We start from the raw sequence: 19860 nt of genomic DNA on the forward strand, positions 1-19860 counted from the left end.
TTCCAACTTCTTATTATGCCTCTCTTAGATCCTTATACAGCTCCTTCATTTGGAACAAGAAAAAAGCTTGCCTCTTCTATAAATCCCTCTGTCGCTCTAAGACATTAGGAGGAATCGCCCTCCCAGATCCGGAATTATACAGCAAAGCCGTCCTCCTCTCCAGATTGGTAGGTTGGTTGAGGGCCCCACCCCATAAGTCCTGGGTCTCTATGGAACAATCATTAGTTAAATCCTCATTTAGAGCCCTCCTCTTAAGGCATAAGTGCCTACCTCCTCTGCCTCCAGAAGTAACTCTATTGATAAAATCCACTATGAGAGCCTGGAAATGGCTCCAATCCACACATTATAATGTTATATTTCCTTCTCCATTCCTACATGTACGAGATATCTTCCAACTAGCCCCCAAAGCTCTCCTTGACGGTGTACCCAAACATTCCAGAGACTCTCTCACATCCTTGAGAGATCTTTTTCACAAAAATTTGAGTCACTGTGGGTAGAGATACATGGAGCTAAAAACAACAATAAATTACTAATAGGAGTTTACTATAAACCACCTAATATACCAGAGTCCACAGAAAATCTACTACTAAACAAGATAGACGAGGCGGCAAATCATAATGAGGTGGTTATTATGGGGGACTTCAACCACCCAGATATAGACTGGGAAACTGAAACTTGTATATCTCATAAGGGAAACAGGTTCTTGGCAATAACCAAAGACAATTACCTCTCCCAACTGGTTCAGGACCTGAATAGAGGGATGGCCATACTGGACTTAGTATTAACCAATAGGCCCGACAGAACAACAGACGCGCAGGTTGGTGGACACCTGGGAAATAGTGACCATAAAGTAATAACCTTCCAATTATCATTCAAAAGAGCGTTTCTACAGGGAGTAACAAAAATACCAAACTTCAAAAAAGCTAAATTTAGTCAACTAAGAGAACTGGGGACTAGTTTTGAGGACCCAGTTTTGAGGACTAACTGGGACAAAGTCCTCAAAAATAAAAATACAGCCACAAAATGGGATATCTTTAAAAACATCCTAAAATCTCATTGTGAGAGGTACATACCGTATGGTAATAAAAGGTTAAGGAACAAAAAGAAACCAATGTGGATAAATATAACTGTAAAGAAAGCAATAAATGACAAAAAGAAAGCATATAATTCACTGAAACAGGAGGGGAGCACGGAAGCACTGAAAAACTATAAGGAAAAAAATAGAATATGTAAAAAACAAATAAAAGCGGCCAAACTAGAGACCGAGAGATTAATTGCCAAAGAGAGTAAAACTAACCCTAAAATGTTCTTCAATTATATAAATGTTAAAAAGTATAAATCTGAAGGTGTCGTTCCTTTAAAGAGTAATGAGGGGGAAATCGCAGAGAGCGATGAAGAGAAAGCAAAGCTGTTAAATATTTTTTTCTCCAATGTATTCACTGAGGAAAATAAATTGTCAGATGACATGCAGAATGCAAAAATAAATTCCCCATTAAAAGTGTCCTGTCTGACCCAGGAAGAAGTACATCAGCGACTTAAAAATATTAAAATAGACAAATCGCCAGGACCGGATGACATACACCCCTGTATCCTAAAGGAATTAAGTAATGTCATAGCCAGACCCTTATTTCTGATATTTGCAGACTCTTTACTGACAGGGAATGTCCCACAGGATTGGCGCATGGCATATGTGGTGACAATATTCAAAAAGGGGCCAAAAACAGAGCCTGGAAACTATAGGCCGGTAAGTTTAACATCTGTTGTGGGTAAACTGTTTGAATGTTTTCTGAGAGATGCTTTATTAGAGCATCTCAACGGAAATAAGCAAATAACGCCATATCAGCATGGCTTCGTGAGGAATCGGTCATGTCAGACTAATTTAATCAGTTTCTATGAGGAGGTAAGTTCTAGACTTGACAGCGGCGAATCAATGGATGTCATATATCTGGAATTCTCCAAAGCACTTGACACTGTACCACATAAAAGGTTAGTATATAAAATGAGAATGCTCGGACTGAGAGAAAACATCTGTATGTGGGTAAGTAACTGGCTCAGTGATAGAAAACAGAGGGTGGTTATTAACGGTACACACTCAGATTTGGTCACTGTCACTAGTGGGGTACCTCAGGGGTCAGTATTGGGCCCTATTCTCTTCAATATATTTATTAATCATCTTGTAGAAGGCTTGCATAGTAAAGTATCAATTTTCGCAGATGACACTAAACTGTGTAAAGTAATTTACACTGATGAGGACAGTAGACTACTACAGAGGGATCTGGATAGATTGGAGGCTTGGGCAGATAAGGGGCAGATGAGGTTTAACACTGATAAATGTAAAGTTATGCACATAGGAAGGAAAAATGCAAGTCATCCGTACATACTAAATGGTAAAACACTCGGTAACACTGACATGGAAAAGGATCTTAGCAAACTAAGCTGCAAAAACCAGTGTCAGGCAGCTGCTGCCAAGGCCAACAAGATAATGGGTTGCATCAGAAGGGGCATAGATTCCCGTGATAAGAACATAGTCCTACCACTTTACAAATCGCTAGTCAGACCACACATGGAGTACTGTGTACAGTTCTGGGCTCCTGTAAACAAGGCAGACATAGCAGAGCTGGAGAAGGTCCAGAGGAGGGCATCTAAAGTGATAACTGGAATGGGGCAACTACAGTACCCTGAACGATTATCAAAATTAGGGTTATTCACTTTAGAAAAAAGACGACTTAGAGGAGATCTAATTAATATGTATAAATATATCAGGGGTCAGTACAGAGATCTATCCCATCATCTATTTATCCCCAGGACTGTGGCTGTGACGAGGGGACATCCTCTGCGTCTGGAGGAAAGAAGGTTTGTACACAAACAGAGAAAAGGAATCTTTAGGGTAAGAGCAGTGAGACTCTGGAACTCTTTGCCTGATGAGGTGGTGATGGTAAGTACAATAAAGGAATTCAAGAGGGGCCTGGACGTATTTCTGGAGCTTAATAATATTACAGGCTATAGCTACTAGAGAGGGGTCGTTGATCCAGGGAGTTATTCTGATTGCCTGATTGGAGTCGGGAAGGAATTTTTTATTCCCCTAAAGTGGAGAAAATTGGCTTCTACCTCACAGTTTTTTGTTTTTTTTACCTTCCTCTGGATAAACTTGTAGGATAACAGGCCGAACTGGATGGACAAATGTCTTTTTTCGGCCTTATGTACTATGTTACTATGTTACTATCAGTGTGTGAGCTGAAGGATAGTCTTTCGATCCCCTCTACTCTTGCACCTAACAATCCAATTAATTTCCTCAGGGCATACTTATCACAACACATTACCTTTGGGGATTTACTAAGACCTCTAAGTTGGTTTGAGAGCTTGATAAGTAGTTTACATGACCCTCCCAAACTCATATCACAGATCTGCAATAGACTCAGATCTCCGGCATAATTTGTACCCCCGTCTTTCATAGGACTATCGGAGAGGGACTTGAATCGTACATTTTCTCGCAAAGAAATTGATACGATCTTAATCTCCCCATACAAATCGTCTAGATGTGTGAGACTCCAAGAAAACGGGTACAAAATCATCACTAGATGGTACAAGACCCAAGACATTGTCTCCCTATACTCTGAATCCACATCTGACAAGTGCTGGAGATGCTCAGATGTCAGAGGCTCCTACCTACATATTTGGTGGGATTGGCCAAAATTGCTCACATGGTGGGAAAGAATCTTCCAAGTAAGCAACCAAGTGTGTGGTGATAATTTCCTCCCATCCCTGGAAATAGCGCTCTTAAACCTTTATCTGGCTAATCATAAGACCTCTAATCTGGACCTCTTCAAACACCTAATATGTGCTGCCAGATTCCTCATCCCGAAACACTGGCTTTCTCCTGACACCCCCTCCATAGAGAATTGGCTCCTTAAAGTGGACCAAATTCATAGATTTGAAGAAATATTCTCTTGGGAAATGAGGATATTTCAGAATTTTTCCAAACTTTGGCAAGCATGGAGGATATTCAGAGGCTTAGAGATCTGAGTTCACTATTGATAGTGTTGGAGAAAATATGTCTCCAGCCTATACATATATATATATATATATATATATATATATATAGTCCCCTATAGGACTCCTTTCCATCCCCCCTTCGAAAACTTGCTGCATCCATCCCGCCTCATGATTGATCTGACTACATCCGACAACATACAGTACAGACCAAAAGTTTGGACACACCTTCTCATTCAAAGAGTTTTCTTTATTTTCATGACTATGAAAATTGTAGATTCCCACTGAAGGCATCCAAACTATGAATTAACACATGTGGAATTATATACATAACAAAAAAGTATGAAACAACTGAAAATATGTCATATTCTAGGTTCTTCAAAGTAGCCACCTTTTGCTTTGATTACTGCTTTGCACACTCTTGGAATTCTCTTGATGAGCTTCAAGAGGTAGTCGCCTGAAATGGTTTTCACTTCACAGGTGTGCCCTGTCAGGTTTAATAAGTGGGATTTCTTGCCTTATAAATGGGGTTGAGACCATCAGTTGCGTTGTGGAGAAGTCAGGTGGATACACAGGTGATAGTCCTACTGAATAGACTGTTAGAATTTGTATTATGGCAAGAAAAAAGCAGCTAAGTAAAGAAAAACGAGTGGCCATCATTACTTTAAGAAATGAAGGTCAGTCAGTCCGAAAAATTGGGAAAACTTTGAAAGTGTCCCAAGTGCAGTCACAAAAACCATCAAGCGCTACAAAGAAACTGTCTCACATGCGGACCGCCCCAGGAAAGGAAGACCAAGAGTCACCTCTGCTGCGGAGGATAAGTTCATCCGAGTCACCAGCCTCAGAAATCGCAGGTTAACAGAAGCTCAGATTAGAGACCAGGTCAATGCCACACAGAGGTCTAGCAGCAGACACATCTCTAGAACAACTGTTAAGAGGAGACTGTGTGAATCAGGTCTCCATGGTAGAATATCTGCTAGGAAAACACTGCTAAGGACAGGCAACAAGCAGAAGAGACTTGTTTGGGTTAAAGAACACAAGGAATGGACATTAGACCAGTGGAAATCTGTGCTTTGGTCTGATGAGTCCAAATTTGAGATCTTTGGTTCCAACCACCGTGTCTTTGACGCAGAAAAGGTGAACGGATGGACTCTACATGCCTGGTTCCCACCGTGAAGCATGGAGGAGGAGGTGTGATGGTGTGGGGGTGCTTTGCTGGTGACACTGTTGGGGATTTATTCAAAATTGAAGGCATACTGAACCAGCATGGCTACCACAGCATTTTGCAGCAGCATGCTATTCCATCCGGTTTGTGTTTAGTTGGACCATCATTTATTTTTCAACAGGGAAATGACCCCAAACACACCTCCAGGCGGTGTAAGGGCTATTTGACCATGAAGGACAGTAATGGGGTGCTGCGCCAGATGACCTGGCCTCCACAGTCACCGGACCTGAACCCAATCGAGATAGTTTGGGGTGAGCTAGACCGCAGAGTGAAGGCAAAAGGGCCAACAAGTGCTAAGCATCTCTGGGAACTCCTTCAAGACTGTTGGAAGACCATTTCAGGTGACTACCTCTTGAAGCTCATCAAGAGAATGCCAAGAGTGTGCAAAGCAGTAATCAAAGCAAAAGTTGGCTACTTTGAAGAACCTAGAATATGACATATTTTAAGTTGTTTCACACTTTTTTGTTATGTATATAATTCCACATGTGTTAATTCATAGTTTTGATGCCTTGAGTGTGAATCTACAATTTTCATAGTCATGAAAATAAAGAAAACTCTTTGAATGAGAAGGTGTGTCCAAACTTTTGGTCTGTACTGTATATTAGAAAGTTTGTTAGTCCTGCATTAGGACTTGCTTTCCAATGTGATGTTTCTGTTTATTGATTACTTCACTAGGAGGTTTCATTCTCCCTATTTATTTTATGATGATCTACTTAAATAAAGAAAATTTTAAACAGCAAAAAAATAAATAAATAAAATCTATATATATATTTATTATTTGACGTTCAGCGATGCAGTTATATGTTCTAAAGCTTTTTGGGCCGTTCTGTGGTGCAGTTATATGTTCTAAAGCCTTTTTTTGGCGTGTATTAGTGGCAAAAGGGGCCAATTAGCCTTTGTGTGGTAAAGTGAGAAAACTACAGCCCTTTTTGGTGTGTATTAGGCTACTTTCACACTAGCGTTCGATCGGATCCGTTCTGAACGGATCCGATCATAATAATGCAGACGGAGGCTCCGTTCAGAACGGATCCGTCTGCATTATTTTGGCATATAAAAGCTAAGTGTGAAAATAGCCTCGGACGGATCCGTCCAGACTTTCAATGTAAAGTCAATGGGGGACGGATCCGCTTGAAGATTGAGCCATATTGTGGCATCTTCAAACGGATCCGTCCCCATTGACTTACATTGTAAGTCTGGACGGATCCGCACGCCTCCACACGGCCAGGCGGACACCCGAACGCTGCAAGCAGCGTTCAGCTGTCCGCCTGTCCGTGCGGAGGCGAGCGGAGCGGAGGCTGAACGCCGCCAGACTGATGCAGTCTGAGCGGATCCGCATCCATTCAGACTGCATCAGGGCTGGACGGAAGCGTTCGGGTCCGCTCGTGAGCCCCTTCAAACGGAGCTCACGAGCGGACAGCCGAACGCTAGTGTGAAAGTAGCCTTAGTCCACTTCAACCTAAGTGACATCAGACGCCCCCAGCCAAGAGTCGGTGGGTTAATCAGACACAACCCTTATTTAACATGGCCTGGGAGCATGCCCTGTACCCTCACCTGTCCTCAACATGAAAAGTACTCTGGGAACGAGGGATCACCCACAATGCCATGCATGCAGCCAATCAGCAGCCAGCCTTATAAATAGCCTCAGCCATCTTGGATTCAGCCATTTTCCAGTGTACTAAGGGCATGGAGAGATGTCAGCAGGCGCTAGGGACAGTGCTAGGAAAGACTTGAAACTTTTATTGTGCTGAATAGAAGTTCAGGGAAAGAGCATTAGAAATGTAGGGAAAGGATAGGGAGGAATTATTACACTGTATTGAAGCAGAACAGGGTTCAATAGGGGAGTTTACATCCTGGGTAATAGGAACAATCCTATTACACATTGCTGCACTGACTGGGGATCAGTCACTGACTGGGGATCAAAATTGCCATTATACTGCTGCTTTCAGTTTTGCAATAGATGATACCTCTGTAATTCCAGCAAACCGTTATTATTGGGGTGCAAGTGCTGTGTGATACAGCCATTAACACTGTATGTTCTAAAGCCTTTTTTGGCGTGTATAAGTGGGGATAAAGGGCTTATTAGCCATTGTTTGGTGAAGTGAGAAACTTACAGCCCTTTTTGGAGTGTATTAGTGGCAAATAAAAGTAATATTCGCTGTCAAGATCCAGAGGAGACATCTGCCGCTTCCACCGGTAGGCAGGCATGTAGTGATGAGGGAGCTTGGGAGCTGTTGTTGCGAGTGGTCAGGCTCCTGGCTCAGAGACCATTGAGCACTAAGGAAGGAGCAAGCATATAAAAGCTCCGAAATGCGTCTGGTTGCCAATATAATACCCCAATATTCACTGGAGGACCAATTATATCATGCCGGAATAGATAACCTTTTGGAAAATTACAGAACTACTACAGAAGAGAATAAAATCAACACACAAATTCCTATTCCCTTCACCATACAGCCAATAGAGGAGAAGCACAGAAATTTCAAATCCCAGAGATGACGATGGGAGTGTGAAACCAACACTACAGCTGAAAATTAGCGGTGATCTCACGAGACATTGACGGGATATCGTAGGTAAGCACAGACTAACTGTTCAACACGTGGGATGCTACAAAGTACAGACTAACACCCAGAGAGACCCGATCATTAGTGAGTACCGCACAAATATATGAAGGTTTATTACAATGGAATTGAATATGTATAGATCTGCAAACAAAACTATATTGAAATTCCATCATTATAAAATTGCATCAGTACTAAGCAGACGAACATTACGAATATATTGATGCAATGCGATAACAGTGAATAGTCTTATGTGGACCATTGCACAGTTGGAAGAACGAGTAAAATGTTGGAAGAACAAGTGAAACGTTTTCAAGAAATCTACAGTATATCCAGTTGCCTTGATTTATTCTTTACAGATATACCATGACCTGGATAAATGAAAACCTTCACAGACACATTGCACAGTGTTCATCACTCAGTAAATACCGCAGGAATATGTGAAGGTCTAAATCAAGTTGTGTTCACACTGCGAGTCGAATATATTGGGATTATTTACTGAAATCGCATAAAAATCGCACTAGTATCAAAAATCGGATGAACATTTGGAATATTGCAATCTGATGCAGTATTGAACAGCATCTATGTAGGATTTTGCAGAGCGGTTCTTTGCATAGTTTTGTTTGCCTAATTGTTTTACCTTGCTTTCAATACATTGCAAATTGAATCTATTGGGATTAATTACAAAAATTGCATCAAAATTGCATTAACATTGGGAACATTGCAATATGATGCAGTATTGAATAGTGTTTATGAAGGACTTTGCACAGCGGTTTTTGGCACAGGTTGCCTAATTATTCAACCTTGACGAAGTGCAAGTACATTTATTTTAGTTGATATTTCCGGATTTTACTAGAAATTTCTTTATGCTTATGTATTATACTTTACTTGTTTTTATTGATTAAATGTATTCAGCGTGAATCAGATATTTAGTGCCGATCAATTTAATATACAATTTATTTTCTACGTTACTTGAGGTGTCATATTGATCAGAGCACCTACCATTGTCTCTGGGTTAGTTGTGCCACCCTATATACATTTATTCACCGCTATGTCACCTTGCCACTCTCTGCCCTCCTGATGCTGCCCCACCTACAGACTCTGTGATTGGGCCGCTCTGTGGTCTCCTCATGCTGCTGCCACCTCCACACTATGTCACCTTGCCACTCCGTGGCTTCCTGATGCTGCTGCCACCTCCACACTCTGTCATTGTGCCACCCTGTGGCCTCCTGATGCTGCCGCCACCTACAGACTGTGATTGGGCCACTCTGTGGTCTCCTCATGCTGCTTCCGCCTCACTACTATGTCACCTTACCACTCTGTGGTCTCCTAATGCGGCTGCCACCTCCATACTATGTCACCTTGCCACTCTGTGTCCTCTTGATGCTGCCCCCTCCTCCACACTCTGTGGCTTTCTGATGTTGCCACCACCTATAGACTCTGTCATTGGGCCACTCTGTGGTCTCCTCATGCTGCTTTTACCTCACCACTATTCTCATGCTGTTCCCACCCTACCTACTTCATGGCTGGGCCACTATTTAGCCTTTTGGCTTGGCTGACATCATCATTAATTTGACTCTTCCTCTGATCTGTCAGAAGGAAGGTAAAATGAGACGCATAACAGATCCTGTCTGTGTATCAACTATAAGGCCTGTATGGTCCCATCAGAATTGGCTTGTGATTTGGTAGCCAAAAGCAGGAGTGGGTACAAAACACAGAAGACTTGCAAATATTTTGTTCATGTGTCATTTTTGTTTTGGATCCACTCCTGTTTTTTTTGGGGCATTAGCAATATTGATGGATTACTGACCAAATGCTGACCGAGTGAAGGCGGATGCTCCACAGACAGGATCCGTGAAGGGCAAAATAATCAGTAACGTCCACACAAACCTACTGCTGACACCCTCTCCACTCTGTCAGGGGTTATACTTGTATAAGCGTTTAATAGAACAGGCTCTGTAGACATCTATGTGGAATCAGATGACGATGGTGTAAAAGGAGTGCGCTAACATTGACCTGTAAGGCTGTGTTCATACTGGAGTTATTTGGCATACTTGGAGTGTACCCTGCCAGATAACATTTTAAGATCTGCTGGATTACTGGGCATCCTAACTGGATTTGTGGCCGCAACTGTCCAAATTTGCCGCCACCTGGACACTCTGTCATTGGGTACTCTGTGGTCTCCTCAGGCTGCTTTCACCTCACCATTATGTCATGGGGCCCTTCTGTGGACCTCTCATGCTGTTTCCACCCTACCTACTTCCTGGCTGGGCCACTATTTAGCCTTTTTGCTTGGCTGACATCCTCATTCATTTGACCAATCCTCTTATCTGTCAGAAGGAAGGTAAAATGAGATGCAAAACATATCCTAGCTATAAGCTGTGTAGCATACTTGAGTTATTTGGTCAGTTTTGGCCTGTGACTGCCCAAATAAGTGAAGTGTGCAGTGATTCTAAGAGCAACACCTGTCATCTGTATGTCATATGGACTCACAGTATTATTTTGCTACCAAAGCAGACTCCATATAAGTGTTACTACAAGGCACAGTATTCTACACCATTATAAAGGCTCTGTGCAGCCAGAAAATAGCTGTTTTTTTATGTAATTTGCCGCAAATAAATTAGGAACAAATCAAATTTTTGAAACATTTGCTCATCTCTATTCATAAATAGTGTTGAGCGCGAATATTCGAATTGCGAATTCTTTTCTCGAATATCGCAATTTCGAGATTTCGCAAATATTTAGAATATCGTTCTATATATTCGCGAAATCGAATATTCGTTTTTTTTTTTTTTTATTACTATATTTTTTTCTTTCCCAATTCCCTAAGGTTGTTCTTACCTGTCCTTTGGATTCCTGGCTTCCTGGCTGCTCCAGTCAGTGGCGTTTTCAACTTACTGCTATATTCCATATTAGCTAAATTATAATCTAATCTATATGTGTATTTTATGAAATTTCGCAATAGGCGAAATTGCGATGCGAGTATTATAACACGAAATAATCGCATGAAGATTTCAATTTAGCACAGCTATATTCCATACTAGGCTAGAATATGGAATATAGCAGTGATAAATTGAAATCTTCATGCGATTATTTCGTGTTATATTATTCGCATCGCAATTTCGACTTTTGCCAATGTTCTTAATATTGCTCTAACTTCGTCTTTTAGAATATTCGTAATATTCTAAAAGGCGAAATTGGAGCAATATTACGAAATTTCGTAAAATACACATAGATTGTATTTAAGCTAATATACTGCTATAGTAATATTTTTTAATAGTGTACATATTTTACAAAACTTAAGTTCAGAAGAAGCAAAAAAAAATTTGAGGAAAAAAAAGGGATTATAGCACTATATTAGCTAAATTACAATCTATATGTGTATTTTACGAAATTTCGTAATATTGCTCTAACTTCGTCTTTTAGAATATTCGTAATATTCTAAGAGACGAAGTTAGAGCAATATTACGAAATTTCGTAAAATACACATATTAGCCTAGCCAAGAAAAAATTTGCAATACGTGATTGAATAAATCGCATATTTTTCGCGATAATTGGAATAATATGCGAATATTCGATTTCGACGAATATAACACGAATATTCAATCGAATATTCGCGAAATATCGCGAAATCGAATATGGCACCTCCCGCTCATCACTATTCATAAACATCAGAATTCAATAAACTCCAGCATCGGTTTTGCTACCTTCATTTATATATTCAAGTTGTTTAGATATATTCAACATAAAAATATAAATAGTAGGTACTGTACCTAACTTTCACAAATCTCCTAGACTGACATGTAAACTGTATACAATCATCTATAAACCAACAAAGCTTGTCTGCGTTTATAAAATTTAAACTTTCATCCTTCAAAATGAAATATTCTGCACACAGTGTGATTTAATATATCTTACAAAATAAAAAAGAAAGAATGCACGGCATTTATAACCTTATGTAACCTTCAAATCAAGTACTGGGAAATGAAACAATTTTGTATTTTATGTAATTGCTTTGCACGATATTGAGTCAGTATGGTGCATATTGTCTGTGTCTGATATCTTACTATTTCCTATTCCAAAATGTAACACAAAGCACCTAGTGCATGAATTATAAACAAGATAATTTGAAGATTGTGCTAAATAGCATAAATGAAGAAATGACAAAGCTACAAGTGACAAATAGAATAATTTGACAAGGAAACATGTTTGCAATTATATCATAACACCAAACATCAGAAAAATCCTATAAAGAAGCAACTTAAAGAGTCACAGTACTTTCACACAATTTCATTTCATTTAATAGAGAATGTGGTAACTAGAACATGTCTAAATCATTTCATTTTAAAGATAAGCCTGCATCTACCTGAAAAAAAGCTGTAAAGCCTTGGCCACTAGGGGTCTCACTTCCACCTAACTTGCAGTCCACTGCTTGTTGTCAGGCAAAATCCATTCCTGGTAACAGAGACTCAGAAGACGGCGCCCACAAAAAATGGATCCGCAAAAAAATGTGCCTTCTGTATTTTATGGAACGGAACAGCTGGCAGAATATTCCTATCCATGTCAGTAATGTGGACAATAATAGTTCATTTGGGCCCACCAACAATTTGCCACACTGTAGAATTTCTACAAAACTTGTTGGGGATAGTGTTGGTCGCGAATATTAATCGCAAATATCTGCGTTTTGAGAATTTGCAAATATTTAGAATATAGTGATATCTATTGTGGGCCAATGAGAAGGCTGCAATGTCTTTGTCTGAGCTTAGCAACATCCCTAGCAACCAATAGGAAGGTTTCCTACCCCTTACTATATAAGAACCGCCCCAGCAGCCATTTTCTGCAGTTTTTTTTATAGTTCTGAGAGAGAGCAGTGACATTGCTGTGCTCTTTGCTTTCCACACTACATTAGATAGATAGTTAGATAGCTTATATATATACATATATATATATATATATATATATATATATATACAGTATGACACAGATAGTGGAAGATAGTCCATGTAGGTTATATCCTGATATAGTGTAGCTGTTGCAGTGCAGGGTGTTAGGTTCTGCTGTCCATACATACATGCAGACCTGCTGAAATGTGAAGTTTCACGTATTGCGCCAAAATATTCACATCATTAGTGCTGATTAGCGCAATTGCGAATATATTGGAGCACTCTAACTGCATATAAAGCCATTTTTTATGTTCTGCCGTGCCAACCATTTTCGTCAAGCAGCTTGGAAAATGTAACAAAAATGACCCACGCCTGTATTTTGCGCGTATTACGCGAATATCACATTGACGATTTTTCACAATCAAGAAAAATCTTGAATTCGCGAATATATGACAAATGTTCGCCCAAATATTTGTGAAATATCGCAAATTCGAATATAGCCCCTGTCGCTCATTACTAGGGATGAAAATTCTACTGGCGGAAAATTAAGACTAGCACATCCAAAGTCACAGGTGCACATCCAAGAAGCTAAAATACAAACAGCAAACAAAATATGGCAGCACACTGTTATACATGCAAAAAATATAACTAGGGATTAGAGATTATTCTGGATTACATTGGTACTATACCTACTATACATGAAAAATCTAATCTCTTTGCACACATGTGAAACACCCCAGAGTTGGGTTACTAAATGCTTTTACCCCGCTGCAATCTGCTAAGAGCACTAACACGGTCATTTGATGTGATTTCCCTCATGTCATTCACAACTGTGCAGATGAAACCATATTAAATGTGATATTTTCCTTGTAATGTTTCAGGTCTACCAGCAGGTGGTGGCATCGTTGGTAGGAATAGTTTTAATGTTATGGCCATTTAGAATGGAACGTTCCTGTTCTGCCCCCCTGCTTAAGGGAAGTGGAGTTTCCAACGTCCTGTGGCAAGGGAGGACAAAACTGTTAGATCCAGTTAGTTCTAGCTCTCCCTGCATGGGGAAGGCTGTGTGTGTAGGAGCTCCCAGTTCTAGGGATCCAAGCCAGTCTCTTGTCTCGGCTGAGACAAAAGATCATCATTCCCAGTCTGAGCCCTTCAGCCTCAGCTGGTGAGAAACAAGTAGCCTCCTCCAGTATTCCAGGAAGAACCATACCCTGTGAGCACAACTGTGAGTAACGTCCAGAGACCAGGAGAAGAATTCCTCCTCAGCTAGCCAGTCCCCATACAGCAGAAGATAGTCTAGAAGATAGTAATTCCTGCCACATTACAGAGCCACAAGCAGATGACTTATCCTGCAAAGAGCTCCAGGCACATGATAGAAGCAGAAGACAGATCCCTGCCACATATTGCCAATACCTGCTGGGACCCAAGACTATTGCTGTATCTCACTTGGATAAAAGCTGCATATAGTAATGACAAGTTTGAACTTTATTCCAAGTCTAGATCTCAATTATTGATGCACATCCCTCAATTACTCCTACTAGCAATATACTCATTTTATTGCAAGTGAGCCAGGATCCAGGAGTCCAGCCGTACCCAAGAAGGAGACACCGTTGACACCATTGCTATTACCACACAGAGACATTACACCACTCTGGCATTCCTAGCCTGGTACATGAGTTACATCTTAAAGGGCCCTGTGTTAGTACCCTGTGCACGCTGCAATTGGCGTCACGAACAAACCATAGACTATTATACCCATATCCTGACCCACTGCATAATTGGTCTCCGTGTAACTGCACCCACGGTCTGGCTCTATTGCACATGTTTAATCAAACGTGTGTCGGGCCACTCTACCAACGTGAAGGAGGCTATACTTTTTTTCATGTATAGTAGGTATAGGACAATGCAATCCAAAATAATCTCTAATCCCTACTTCTGTTGTTTGCATTCTACTAAACCTACTATACATGAAAAATCAAAGCTCTTTGCACACATGTTTAATCAAACATTTGTCGGGCCCATCTACCAAAGTCAAGGTGGCTATCCTCTTTATCATGTATAGTAGGTTTAGTACAATGCAATCCCAAAAAAATCTGTGTGCTACAAAAATCTGTGTGCTGCCAAATCAGTGTGCTGCCATATTTTGTTTGCTGTTTGTATGTTAGCTTTATGGATGTGCACCTGAGAATTTGGATGTGCTAGTCTAGATGTTCTTGCAGTGTGTTTCGGGGGAAGCTGCCTCTTTTTAGATTAAGCAATCATTATCCATCTGCCCAGGGCTTCTGAGCAGAGTATAAATATAGCTGGTTCCTACACCGCCCTGAACATTGTAGGCTTAAATTAGGCCCAGGAGAGGCAGTTCTGTTAGTGTTAGGTACCCATCTGCGGAAGCTACCTTGATGTTGATGTTACACGTTTGATCAAAAATATACGCAAAGAGTTTAATTTTTCTTGTATAGTAGGTATGGTAACAATGTAATCTAGAATAATTTCTAATCACTAGTTTTATTGTTTGCATGTATAACAGTGTGCTGCCAGCAGATAATGCAGTGAAAACACGATCTGTTGCCAGTAAACAATGTCTGTTCTAGCGATCGTTTCTCCCCATTCTCCGGAGGAGATTACTGCATGTAAATCCAGAGGTCTCCTTTAACAGAAATCAGCAGATGATCGCAAAGAAAAGCTTCCTTCCTGACAATCTGCTGCTCTGTAGTCCCATGTAAAGGGACCTTAAAGGGGTTCTCCGGCCTAAACCTTTTTTTGGCTTTATACTTTCTAACCTGTGGAGTAAAGATTATTGGTCACATACTTACCTTCCACAGTGTGGCCGTTCCTGAGGTCTGACTCCTGGTCACGTGGTCAATCCAGATGGATTTTCTGTTTTTCCGGGCGAAGTCTGTCTCCTTGTCTTCCGGTCTTCTCTTCCTGCCTTGAGCAGGAGACGGAACGTCATGAATGACGTCACCGCCTCCTGCAAAAGAAAGCTCCGCCCGACCGTCCTCACTCACTACGCAAGCGCACTATGCTGAATGCTAGTGCGCATGCGCGGGATTGCCGTCTTATCGCACAGGCTTCTATGTGAAGCCTGTACTGACTCCTGCACAGCTCAATGTAAGCGTTGTGCAGGAGTGACAGCATAGCGATCAGCCACACTTAAACCACACTTAAATAAAGAAAATTTTAAACAGCAAAAAAATAAATAAATAAAATCTATATATATATTTATTATTTGACGTTCAGCGATGCAGTTATATGTTCTAAAGCTTTTTGGGCCGTTCTGTGGTGCAGTTATATGTTCTAAAGCCTTTTTTTGGCGTGTATTAGTGGCAAAAGGGGCCAATTAGCCTTTGTGTGGTAAAGTGAGAAAACTACAGCCCTTTTTGGTGTGTATTAGGCTACTTTCACACTAGCGTTCGATCGGATCCGTTCTGAACGGATCCGATCATAATAATGCAGACGGAGGCTCCGTTCAGAACGGATCCGTCTGCATTATTTTGGCATATAAAAGCTAAGTGTGAAAATAGCCTCGGACGGATCCGTCCAGACTTTCAATGTAAAGTCAATGGGGGACGGATCCGCTTGAAGATTGAGCCATATTGTGGCATCTTCAAACGGATCCGTCCCCATTGACTTACATTGTAAGTCTGGACGGATCCGCACGCCTCCACACGGCCAGGCGGACACCCGAACGCTGCAAGCAGCGTTCAGCTGTCCGCCTGTCCGTGCGGAGGCGAGCGGAGCGGAGGCTGAACGCCGCCAGACTGATGCAGTCTGAGCGGATCCGCATCCATTCAGACTGCATCAGGGCTGGACGGAAGCGTTCGGGTCCGCTCGTGAGCCCCTTCAAACGGAGCTCACGAGCGGACAGCCGAACGCTAGTGTGAAAGTAGCCTTAGTCCACTTCAACCTAAGTGACATCAGACGCCCCCAGCCAAGAGTCGGTGGGTTAATCAGACACAACCCTTATTTAACATGGCCTGGGAGCATGCCCTGTACCCTCACCTGTCCTCAACATGAAAAGTACTCTGGGAACGAGGGATCACCCACAATGCCATGCATGCAGCCAATCAGCAGCCAGCCTTATAAATAGCCTCAGCCATCTTGGATTCAGCCATTTTCCAGTGTACTAAGGGCATGGAGAGATGTCAGCAGGCGCTAGGGACAGTGCTAGGAAAGACTTGAAACTTTTATTGTGCTGAATAGAAGTTCAGGGAAAGAGCATTAGAAATGTAGGGAAAGGATAGGGAGGAATTATTACACTGTATTGAAGCAGAACAGGGTTCAATAGGGGAGTTTACATCCTGGGTAATAGGAACAATCCTATTACACATTGCTGCACTGACTGGGGATCAGTCACTGACTGGGGATCAAAATTGCCATTATACTGCTGCTTTAAGTTTTGCAATAGATGATACCTCTGTAATTCCAGCAAACCGTTATTATTGGGGTGCAAGTGCTGTGTGATACAGCCATTAACACTGTATGTTCTAAAGCCTTTTTTGGCGTGTATAAGTGGGGATAAAGGGCTTATTAGCCATTGTTTGGTGAAGTGAGAAACTTACAGCCCTTTTTGGAGTGTATTAGTGGCAAATAAAAGTAATATTCGCTGTCAAGATCCAGAGGAGACATCTGCCGCTTCCACCGGTAGGCAGGCATGTAGTGATGAGGGAGCTTGGGAGCTGTTGTTGCGAGTGGTCAGGCTCCTGGCTCAGAGACCATTGAGCACTAAGGAAGGAGCAAGCATATAAAAGCTCCGAAATGCGTCTGGTTGCCAATATAATACCCCAATATTCACTGGAGGACCAATTATATCATGCCGGAATAGATAACCTTTTGGAAAATTACAGAACTACTACAGAAGAGAATAAAATCAACACACAAATTCCTATTCCCTTCACCATACAGCCAATAGAGGAGAAGCACAGAAATTTCAAATCCCAGAGATGACGATGGGAGTGTGAAACCAACACTACAGCTGAAAATTAGCGGTGATCTCACGAGACATTGACGGGATATCGTAGGTAAGCACAGACTAACTGTTCAACACGTGGGATGCTACAAAGTACAGACTAACACCCAGAGAGACCCGATCATTAGTGAGTACCGCACAAATATATGAAGGTTTATTACAATGGAATTGAATATGTATAGATCTGCAAACAAAACTATATTGAAATTCCATCATTATAAAATTGCATCAGTACTAAGCAGACGAACATTACGAATATATTGATGCAATGCGATAACAGTGAATAGTCTTATGTGGACCATTGCACAGTTGGAAGAACGAGTAAAATGTTGGAAGAACAAGTGAAACGTTTTCAAGAAATCTACAGTATATCCAGTTGCCTTGATTTATTCTTTACAGATATACCATGACCTGGATAAATGAAAACCTTCACAGACACATTGCACAGTGTTCATCACTCAGTAAATACCGCAGGAATATGTGAAGGTCTAAATCAAGTTGTGTTCACACTGCGAGTCGAATATATTGGGATTATTTACTGAAATCGCATAAAAATCGCACTAGTATCAAAAATCGGATGAACATTTGGAATATTGCAATCTGATGCAGTATTGAACAGCATCTATGTAGGATTTTGCAGAGCGGTTCTTTGCATAGTTTTGTTTGCCTAATTGTTTTACCTTGCTTTCAATACATTGCAAATTGAATCTATTGGGATTAATTACAAAAATTGCATCAAAATTGCATTAACATTGGGAACATTGCAATATGATGCAGTATTGAATAGTGTTTATGAAGGACTTTGCACAGCGGTTTTTGGCACAGGTTGCCTAATTATTCAACCTTGACGAAGTGCAAGTACATTTATTTTAGTTGATATTTCCGGATTTTACTAGAAATTTCTTTATGCTTATGTATTATACTTTACTTGTTTTTATTGATTAAATGTATTCAGCGTGAATCAGATATTTAGTGCCGATCAATTTAATATACAATTTATTTTCTACGTTACTTGAGGTGTCATATTGATCAGAGCACCTACCATTGTCTCTGGGTTAGTTGTGCCACCCTATATACATTTATTCACCGCTATGTCACCTTGCCACTCTCTGCCCTCCTGATGCTGCCCCACCTACAGACTCTGTGATTGGGCCGCTCTGTGGTCTCCTCATGCTGCTGCCACCTCCACACTATGTCACCTTGCCACTCCGTGGCTTCCTGATGCTGCTGCCACCTCCACACTCTGTCATTGTGCCACCCTGTGGCCTCCTGATGCTGCCGCCACCTACAGACTGTGATTGGGCCACTCTGTGGTCTCCTCATGCTGCTTCCGCCTCACTACTATGTCACCTTACCACTCTGTGGTCTCCTAATGCGGCTGCCACCTCCATACTATGTCACCTTGCCACTCTGTGTCCTCTTGATGCTGCCCCCTCCTCCACACTCTGTGGCTTTCTGATGTTGCCACCACCTATAGACTCTGTCATTGGGCCACTCTGTGGTCTCCTCATGCTGCTTTTACCTCACCACTATTCTCATGCTGTTCCCACCCTACCTACTTCATGGCTGGGCCACTATTTAGCCTTTTGGCTTGGCTGACATCATCATTAATTTGACTCTTCCTCTGATCTGTCAGAAGGAAGGTAAAATGAGACGCATAACAGATCCTGTCTGTGTATCAACTATAAGGCCTGTATGGTCCCATCAGAATTGGCTTGTGATTTGGTAGCCAAAAGCAGGAGTGGGTACAAAACACAGAAGACTTGCAAATATTTTGTTCATGTGTCATTTTTGTTTTGGATCCACTCCTGTTTTTTTTGGGGCATTAGCAATATTGATGGATTACTGACCAAATGCTGACCGAGTGAAGGCGGATGCTCCACAGACAGGATCCGTGAAGGGCAAAATAATCAGTAACGTCCACACAAACCTACTGCTGACACCCTCTCCACTCTGTCAGGGGTTATACTTGTATAAGCGTTTAATAGAACAGGCTCTGTAGACATCTATGTGGAATCAGATGACGATGGTGTAAAAGGAGTGCGCTAACATTGACCTGTAAGGCTGTGTTCATACTGGAGTTATTTGGCATACTTGGAGTGTACCCTGCCAGATAACATTTTAAGATCTGCTGGATTACTGGGCATCCTAACTGGATTTGTGGCCGCAACTGTCCAAATTTGCCGCCACCTGGACACTCTGTCATTGGGTACTCTGTGGTCTCCTCAGGCTGCTTTC

Source organism: Bufo gargarizans, chromosome 1 (assembly GCF_014858855.1).
Source record: "Bufo gargarizans isolate SCDJY-AF-19 chromosome 1, ASM1485885v1, whole genome shotgun sequence".
In the NCBI taxonomy this organism is placed as follows: domain Eukaryota; kingdom Metazoa; phylum Chordata; class Amphibia; order Anura; family Bufonidae; genus Bufo; species Bufo gargarizans.